Genomic DNA, 9,745 nt, shown 5'->3' with positions numbered 1-9,745 from the left:
AACATCCCCTGCTTAAAAAGGACAGTGTCGCGGCGGTGCGATGAGACGTTCTGGTCTCTGCGGGTGCAGATACAGCCAAGGGAGGCTGCAAAGAGGTGAAGAAATGATGGGCGTACCGTCGGCTAGTGGGGAGGAGGATGGCATGGATCCTCAGCCGTGCATGGGAGCCTCCACCGACTGTCCCTCTGCGGAACTCCGGGCCAGGGGCTGCTCTTTGCCAGAGCTGCAAACCCCTGCCCGTCTCTCTCCATCTTATTCCAGCTGAGCTCGGATTTCCCACACCCAGCCACCGAAATAGGGGGAAAATAAACCATTCGAGGAAAGGATGATAGTATTTCCCTCCCCCCTCCACCTCCTTGCTTTTCGGTGTTACTAGATGTCAGGCGGTTCTGGCATAAACAGCATGTTCCCCCCTCGTAGCTCTTTTTTTCCAGCTCATTCCCGTGAAGCTGCAGTTATTCGTGACTTCACCCCAGATCTATTGCTCTGGGATTTGGGAAGTGCTGCCACTCCCTCAGCCCACATCGCCGCCGGGGGGGTGGGGAGAAGGAGAAATGGGGGATAAACAGGGCTGTCACCTTGCACGAAGCTGGAGATGGAGCCTGCCTCCTCCGCTGCCCGACCCAACTGCAGCCCCCGGGGTGGGGACCGCGGGCTGTGACCGAGGGGCAGGGGCGTGCGGGAAGCTATCGGAAACCGCAGCCTCCGTGTATAAATAGCAACATGAGATATTCACACAGCAGCTGCGATGATAGCGAAGCACCGGACACGTCCATGCCCTGCGACTCCTCCTCTGTAATTCCTTGAGGCTAATGCTGTGTGTTGGGTGGTGTGGCAGCAGGCTCCATCCCACCTCCAGCTGCCCCGTTGCAGGCTCCTGTGCTCACTGTGGGCTACTTAGAATCACAGAATCATAGAATGGTTTGGATTTGAAGGGATGTTGAAGATCATCTCGTTCCACCCCCCTGCCCTGGGCAGGGCCACCTCCCACCAGCCCAGGTTGCTCCAAGCCCCGTCCAACCTGGCCTTGAACACCTCCAGGGATGGGGCAGCCACAGCTTCTCGGGGCAACCTGGGCCACTGCCTCACCACCCTCACAGTGAAAAATTCCTTCCTGATATCTAATCTAAATCTCCCCTCTTCCGGTTTGAAGCCATTCCCCCTCGTCCTATCACTACATGCCCTTGTAAAAAGTCCCTCCCCAGCTCTCCTGTAGGCCCCCTTTAGGTATTTGACCCATGGGAGATCATTCACAACCCGCCTTGCTCCACTTACACAGGACAGATATCTCCGCTGGGATTTTTGGTTTGAGTGGTCTGACCCGTGGAGGCAACACTGATGACGAGAGGGGTTTTGGTAGAGCGGGGAGCCAGGAGTGCTCCTTGCCCAGCCCCACAGCGGGCAAAGAGACACCTCCGGGGTCTGGTGCTGGCGTGGCTTGCAGCAGAGCAGAGCCCACTGACTTCAAGCATCTCTTTGGTTAAAGAAGCGGGATGGGTAAAAATAGCAGCTTACTGTTGAGGAAAACTGCTTCCTGTCTGGGCCTTATTTCATCGCCCAGGCCAGCGCCCTGCAGCTGCGAAACCGCAGCCTGGCTCTTCGCTCCCTGCTCGCACATGGTCAGTGCACTCTAATCACAGCACTTCAGGGGGCACCTCTGGTCCTCGGGGCTCTGCTCGAGGGCAGTCAGCCTCAAATATTCGGGGCTCCACATCAGTCACATTTTACATACGTTATTATTTGTTTATTTGCACTGAAGAGGCTTCCTGGCTCTGCTAGGAAGTTCCCACCCTGTTTTACTTATGATCTAACCTTGTCGTTCATAACCCTTTGGCTGGGGGTGGGCATCTGTGGGCTGAAAAACTCAGGGCCCCTGCTCTTGTGATGGGAGCGTGGTCATTTTGCAACTGGACTCATCTCCTGTTGGACGACAAGTGGAAAAGGCTGTAGGGCCCTCAGGAAAGTGGAGAGAAGAGCAGGTCATAGGCTGGACACATTCTTCTCGAGTGTGATCCAAAGGGTGTAGCTTAGGTACAACCGAATATTGGTGGGTGTGGGAGCAAATGCTGAGGGAACTGGAACAATTTGGTAAAGATCAACCTGGAATTACCTGATCTTCTAAATTCTTTTGCCAATGGTGGGCAGGGTTCTTCAGCTCCTAGGACTACAGTGCCACCCTTGGTTTGCCTTGTAGAGGTGAAGTCATTTTACAGGTGATCTTAGGAACAGTCCTAACAGGTCTAAAGGTTTTTTTTCTAAGGCAAACACTCCCCTGGGTACCGCTGGGTTTCTGGGATGGCTCTCTAGAGCATGAAAAGGGGAAAATGGTGGTTGATTTGCCAACATCATTTTGGATTAGATGTTATCCTGCCAGCTCACGCTTCCTCTGACTTTCTGCAGATGTCTTTCACCCCGTGTTGCACCAGCCTATATGTCCACCCACCTTCTCCCTCACTGCACTGTCAGGCGATCACCAAACACACCAGAAGGAGCTACATCATCTGAAACCAGTAAACTCGAGCAAATGGCAGATGAGTTCCAGCAGTCAAGAAGGTACCTTCAGAAAGAAAGGAGCATCTCTGTCCAAAGGAGTGCTCCATTGGAAGAGGAGACACTGGCTGAATCTCACCCAAGAGGCGCCTCTCTGCACTGAGTGGTCTCGCGTTTCACAAGCACTCGTGACATGACTCACTCCAGGAAGGGTTTCCTCTGCTTGTGGTGGGATCTGGTGTGGGTTCTAGCTCCTCAACCAAAGCCTCTGGGAGACTGCCTTTCCAATGTCATGTGGCAATATTACTTCAGTGGCCTGAATTTCTTCACATTCTTGTATCTCCCCCATTTTTGGTCAAACTACATTTAGATTTTTATTCCCCCCCCCCCCCCCCCCCTTCACCAACTAAAAGGAGTAAAATAACTGAGAATTTATTCCACTACAATTCCTCTTCCCAGAAGAACAGCAGATAAATATTTCAAGCTGCATCTGATTTGATTTAGGATCTTATTTCTGTTACTGAGGTACATTTTCCTTGCAAGGAGGGCAGGCTGCATCAAAGCCATGATGAGTCACTGACTTTCGCAAAGGGCTGGTTTGCCAGTTGTGTTCTCCGGCTGTTGCTAGGCTTGTGAATCAGATCTACCTTGGACCTTCCCACAGAGCCAAGGGTTTCAGCTGGGTGAGGGCTGAGTGGTAACAAGAACTGGTCAGAAGGTGGAATTTCCGCTCCAGGAGAAGCTCTGACAGTCCCCGCTTCTTTTTGTTATGAATCGAGATGAAGAGGCAAAACTTGGAACTTTCCCATGAAACGTAAATTTAGAAACTATTCAGGAAAAAAGCCTTATTTAAATGACGTTGGTTTTGTTTCTACTTTCCTATTATACAAAAGTGGAAAAACTCAGACATTAGGCAGCGCAAAATATAAAATCTGTATAACGTTTGAGTCAATATTCAACTATGTGCAGCCGTGGAAGCAAAAAGACCATAATGAAACGAAGCACGTCAATGCCATTGAAAAGAACCACTGTGGCGGTGATGAAACACCATGTTTTGACATTCTCCTGTTGTAAAATTTCATTGAAATTGACAAACTGCCGAGAAATATTTTGATTTTTGAATAGACTTCACTGGATGAGAAATTGCTCTGTTGAAAAATTTTCAGCTGGCTCTATTGCAAACTGAGTCAACAGCTGATGAGCAGACCATCGTCACTGCTGGAGGGGGCCTGGAGACGGCGAGGCAAACACGCGAGGGTCAAACCCTGAGCATTTTAGCAGTCACTCATCAAAATACCATTTGACTTGAGCAGGAAGCTGGACTAAATAAGAACGACAGCGTTTGGCACTTTGTGGGTGTCCAGATGGCCTAGCATTAGGCGCTGGCTTCTAAGAGTGGATACGACCCAAGTTGTTATCAAGGCTTCTCGCAGCAGCCATTGCAGAGATTGACAAGTCAGAATGCCTTCGTTAGGAGCCAAAGTCAGGTCTGCTAAAGCAGCCTCTAAATTTCAAGCAGATGCAAGATGTGAAAGTAGGAGGAAGATGGCAAGAAGAGTTGTTCGCTGGAACAGGCGTACTGGAACGTGCACTCCTGTCTTCTGCTGGAGGGGCCTCTGCCAAAGGACAACATCAGTTCTGAGGAACTGCTGGTTCAAACTGACATTTAATCTCCTTGAAAGGGGTTTCTTGTACACCCATGGCACACACATCTTAACTGTCTGGTAAGTCTGAAAGTCCACGTTGTTCTGTTGTCAGCTTCGGAGCAAGATGAAACAAAACTGCTGAAGTCCACCACTGCCTCACTTCCAGTAATTCCTTTTAAACTAGTTACAATATATACTTGAAGTGATAAAAAATAATAATCATTTAACACTTAAGAAGAGCTATCAGTCAGAAAAATACGTGCCCTGCTTTTGGGTACTTAACGATGTGCTGCTTTGTCCTGTGTGCAAAACTCAGCCCAGGCTGAACTCCACGTGAGGAGCCGCAGCCTCCACGTACACCCACGTGCACTGGAAGACATCAGACACAGAACAGCTCCTGACTCTGTGGCTTCCTCAACTGCCGTGCGTTCGGACTATGACATGACAGGAGGATTTGCCTTAAGAGTTTCACAGTTGGAAGACACACGCGATAGATTTATGGTAGTAGATAAGACATTTTTTGGATGCACAAAGGAGGAAGAATGCAACTCTGAAATGATACAAGCCTTGTTGTTTTGTAAAATCCTGACGCGCTGTCATGCTGTGACCCCGAGGAAGGTGTGTGCTGGCGCGGGAGCTTTGGCACACCTCATGTCCTTGGCGGTACACAGGAGCTCGGCAAATTGGGACTGGGAGATGGAAGTTGCCACATGCCGGTGTGCAGCCTGGCTGCTGCCTTCACAGGGCTGAGACACGGGACCCCTCGCAGAGTTCCCTCCATGGGCTGTGTTTGTTTTCCATCATGACTTTGGCATTGAAAGTGAACAATGGTATTCTAGTAAGTGTGGATGATACTGCTTGCAGATAACCTTTTCAAGGGGGAAACCAACAAAGCTTTGCTCTGTTTTGCAATGAAGTCCTATTGCTTTGCTTCCACCGTCCCTTGGGAAGCTTTCAACAAATGGGTGTTTTATCACCCGGTTTGGTACTGCCTGCTCTTTCTTTTTTTCTTTTTAGGACAATGTGCTGGGAACATGTTGGATGGCTTCTTCTGATTGCCTCTGGATGTGGATTGAAGGTTAGAGGTGGGCAGGCAAACAACTGCTGGGCAAAAAAGAAGGCCTGTCGCGCACAGCAATGGGTTGTAGACCTATAAAATAAGGCATCTGTGTACAAACACGCAGACAAACAAACTTCCAGTTTCTGCTGTGGCTTCAGTAGCACTCTGTGCCTTCCCCATAAGCCTCTCCCAAGGCAGCAGATCAGCTGAGAGCACTGGGAGCACCAGTGGAAGCTGCTATACGAGGGAGATTCATGGAAGGGGCAGCGAGGAAGCTCCCATGCTCAGTCCCAAAGGTGCCTTCATCTCCGTGTCAATGTAGACCCGGTCTGTCACTGCTCTGTGGCCATGGCAATTTCACAGAAGCGGTGCAGAGTTGGGGAAGCATTTCTCCACAAACTTGTGCAATACCTTTAGTTACTCACCGAATGCCTCTCTGTGTTGCGAGTTTTGTTGTTATTGTTTATTTCAGTTGTACCTGCTTGTCCCCCTGCAGATAAAATGCTCTAAAGAAGCCTTTACTGATGCCCCGGTCTCAGAGTGGACATCTGCTGTTGGGTTTGCTAGAGAAGTTAGAACAGGTGTTGCAAAAGATGGACTTACTGGTTTTATTCATGTTGCAAAACAGCTAGCTTTGAGGAGCAGCCGAGAGCGGAGCCAGTCCCTTTCCCAGCCACAGGTTCTCTCTCGTGTCAAACCCTTCTCCCACTTGGCAGCGCAGTGCGAACGTGAGAGCTGTGCCTTCTGCTGCCGATGCATTGCCCTGAGATCTCCAACGAGCCATCCAGCCTGGCTTAGCTGAAAATGCAAGCTGCCCCTCTACCTCAGGCAGCTCTGCCGGCCCAGGAGCACTCGAGGGGGTGAGGGGAAAGAGGGGGACCACCTCGCGTCCTGATGGGAAACTGGGTCCCAGTGACAAAGGCCGTGTCAGGAGGTCCCACCATCAACTCAGTCTGGCTGGCTGTCTCGCGGCTGGTTATAACGACCCTTCCCCTCTCTCTGACAAGATGCTAACTTGGCTTTTCCACAGCTCCAGGTATAGGAAGAGCACCACTGGCTGCAAGAACCGGGTGAGTAATTTGTAATGAATTATTTATGTGAGTAATGCTGCCTTTTTTCTGGTATGCGAGTTGTCTGTATGAAAAGGCTGTTTTTTTCCCAGAGAAACTCGCTATTTGGAAACTTTTTTTTTTTTTTTTAAATCACTGAAAAAAAGAAAAATCTTGGTCTGCAGCTTATTACTGATTTGTTTGTTGTGAGTGTTTGATAGTCCAAATCCAGACTGTCTTGCGTGCCTGCGCACAGCTCACGTGGGCCTGATTAAAGTCCGTTTAGTCGGAGGCAGCCTTCCTGCTGGCATTGCCGGGCCCCAGGATGGCCCATGCAGTGGACCTCCCGATTTGAAGGGTGCAGACAGGACGCAGAAACAGGTTTCTCCCATGCTGTAGTTACCCATCGCGCTTGCTGAGACTCTTTGATATCAGCTTAAAGTTTGTCAGTTCAGGGAACAAATCTATGCAGTAACTCCCCTGGCAATAAGCACAGGTGAGCTTTGGGCAGCACCCTGGTAAGCTCAGAATTTAGCAAGAGATTTTTTTAACAGGTTTTTGTGAAAACAACTTCTTGGGCAGAGGAGAGAAGACAGCCTGGTATTTAGAGGACTAAAATTATGTGGGATAAATTTTTTGAAGGTACTTTTTCTGTTTCAAAGCACAATTCCCACTTTCTTTCCACTCTCTTAAGTCAGTTCTGCCTATTCCAGAACTGCCTATTCCAGAACTGCCATTCTGCCTATACTGTTGGCTTTATTCTTGACTCCTAACCTTTGAAGTGGCACGCTGTCCATCTCTCTCCCGGTGCAATCAGAAGGAAGTGGGGACCCATACCCCTGGGCCACAGGTCCCACCCGTTACAGTCAGGTACCGAGAGTTGTTGGGAGTGAAGCTCCTGGGACATCCAGTTCTGTGTGTGCTATCACTAGTTTCAAGGACTAGGAACCCATTTATGAACTCCCAGTTGGAGCTTTCTTCTATCTTTAGGGTCCTTTGAAAGTCTGGTTCTGCAAGCGTGAATTCCTTCGACCGACCCAGGAGCACTCAGGTGCTTTTGAAGGTCTCCCTTGTTCCCGTTTCTAGTGCTTTGTCCAATGGGGCTTTGACTGATGGGGCATGTAAGGCTCCTTGCAGTCCACAGTCCAACCATGGTAATATTTTATAGCAGCTCCTGAGAGGAGCTGTAACAACACGTGGGATACGGCTGACCTCAGGTAGCCTGGCCAAGGTTACTTCGAGGTCAATGCACCGTACGCTCATGTGTGCAGTGTGTCGCAGGGCAGGGACGGTCCCCATGAGTTTATGGGCAGGGCGCCATCATTCCCCTTCTGAGAGTAGGTCACACTCTGACAAACAAGAGCACCCATTTCTGAGAGCACGGGGATGCTGAGAGCCAGCCTTGAGACTGCTCTCATCCAGCCTGAGTTGGCCAGGACTTTGTTAGGGCGAGGACACCAGGAGATTCCTGATTTCCAAACTGATGTCTTCCTAGAGCACGGAAATGCTGAACGAGAGCAAAAGTGCTCAAAGCTGATTCTTGAAACAGTGTAAGCACTGAAAAAACCAAACTGATCTCTGAGGAAGGAAAGAGGATGTCTTGCAACCCAAGATGGTTCAATGGTTGGTTCAATGGGCTGCACAAGTCCCTTCTGGTTCCCAGTCTTTCTGTCACCTCTGAGGGTTATTTGTGAGTTTGGTCCCCACCACAAGCAGGCTTCCTGCTTCTTGCAGGAATCTCCTAGTTTGCTTCCATGACGCCAACTCTGCCACAGCTGCTGCAGCCACCCTTATCACCACAGCCCTCTCCAGCAGAGCCTGTCCCTTGCTCTCCAGAAAGCTGCACCCCCTCCCCAGAGGGGTTCCAGATGGTCGGGAGCACAGGAGCCAGGACAAGGTCTGCTGCCCAGTAAGAGCCTTTTCCACAGTGGACCACATCTATAAAATGGATCTGAACATGAAGGATGTGTTCCAGCCTTTGCCTCACAGCAGCCCGAGTGTTTGCCCCCCTCCCACAGCACATCTTGGAGTCCAGACCCAAAACCATCCGAGCTCTGTCACTGTCAAACACCTCCAGAGTCCAGCTCCAGGCTTGTCTGCAAGTAGAGGAAAGAAAAGGGGTGAAGAGGAGGCAGAATGGGTGACGCCTTTGAAAACAGAAAGAGGTGATGTTTTTTTGGTGGAGTTAATGAGTGCGCATCCAAGGAGGGACTGAAAGATAGGAAAGGGACAGAGCCCAGCCTACACAGCTGTGCAGATAGCCGTGGGTTAGCCGGCACGGAGCGAGAGCGCTAAGCCATGACAGGAGGCTGGCGTAGTATCATCTCCGATTATTAGTGCCTCTTGTTTTATAAGCTAAGTTCTGGGGGAGGAAATATGTAGTGAAGTGAAACTGGTGATTGTACAGGCACGCCGGCGATTAAGGTTGAAGTGGGTGGGCAGTCTGTGGGGGCTGGTGTGTTAACTCCAGCCAAGGAGAGGCACATGCTTTCCAATCTATGCTATCTCAGTTTCAGCGCTGCAGACAACCCATCAGGGTGTCATTAACAAGCAGTTACTCCGCTCTCGTTGCTGCGCTTTAAGGAAATATGTCAAAGGCATTTCTGGTGAGCGAGGGCTCGGTGCGATCAGATTGCTCCAGCCTTCTCACAGCATTCCATTCAGATTATAATACACAATAGTTCAGACCCTGCTGTGTCCCATTACTCAATTATGAAATTGCTTTAGAAGTTGGGAGCTTACTGATTGGCTCTGAATGATTTCATACCCATCATATTTCTGTGTGTTTGTGCTCTTGGGCTGATTGCTCCGTCTAGTTGGTTCAAGCCGTTTCACCCTTCTGTTTCATGCACTAGAATATATTTTATACCCCTCTGCATTGCTCACAAAAATCCCACTCAATGTGCTTTGGTCTTCAAATCAGGCAGTGGAAGTGCAAATTACCTTTGAAGTCAGTTGTTGCGGGTATGGAGCCTTCATGTTACTGCCTAAGAGGCAGGAGGAGTGGGAAGGTGTAGTGAACCGAAGTACAATCCTGTAGCGCAGAGCTCTTCATCCTTACCTGCCTGGCAGATGTGCAGCCCCTCGGAGGGAGCAAAATGGGGAAAGAAGACTGGAATGGAAACCATATTTATTTGTGCAGCTTCTACCACTCAGACTGAATCCTAAAGCATTTGTCCTCCAAGCTTCATAACCATTTAATCCACTAAGCATCACAACCAGCCTGTATAAAATCTAACTTTGTTCACAAATTACATGCAAGGGGCAAGGAAAAAGTTATATTGATAGTTTGTGCAGATTTGGCCTGCTTTTGTGTATCAGATCTTTACGCATCTGTTTGCCTTCCTGCCTTGTTTGTCATGGGGTAAATATTTCTCAGTGGCGGAAGACTTAATGGAGAGAGGCACTGCCACTTTATGTGTAAAACAGGGATTTTACACCTGTTTGGAATAAAACCCATGAAACCTCGATGTAAGTGGTTTGATTCTACCAAATGACTC

This window comes from Charadrius vociferus, unplaced genomic scaffold (assembly GCF_000708025.1).
Source record: "Charadrius vociferus isolate BGI_N301 unplaced genomic scaffold, ASM70802v2 scaffold822, whole genome shotgun sequence".
Classification (NCBI taxonomy): Eukaryota; Metazoa; Chordata; class Aves; order Charadriiformes; family Charadriidae; genus Charadrius; species Charadrius vociferus.
The sequence above is the reverse complement of the archived record's forward strand: the minus strand, read 5'-3'. Positions refer to the sequence as shown.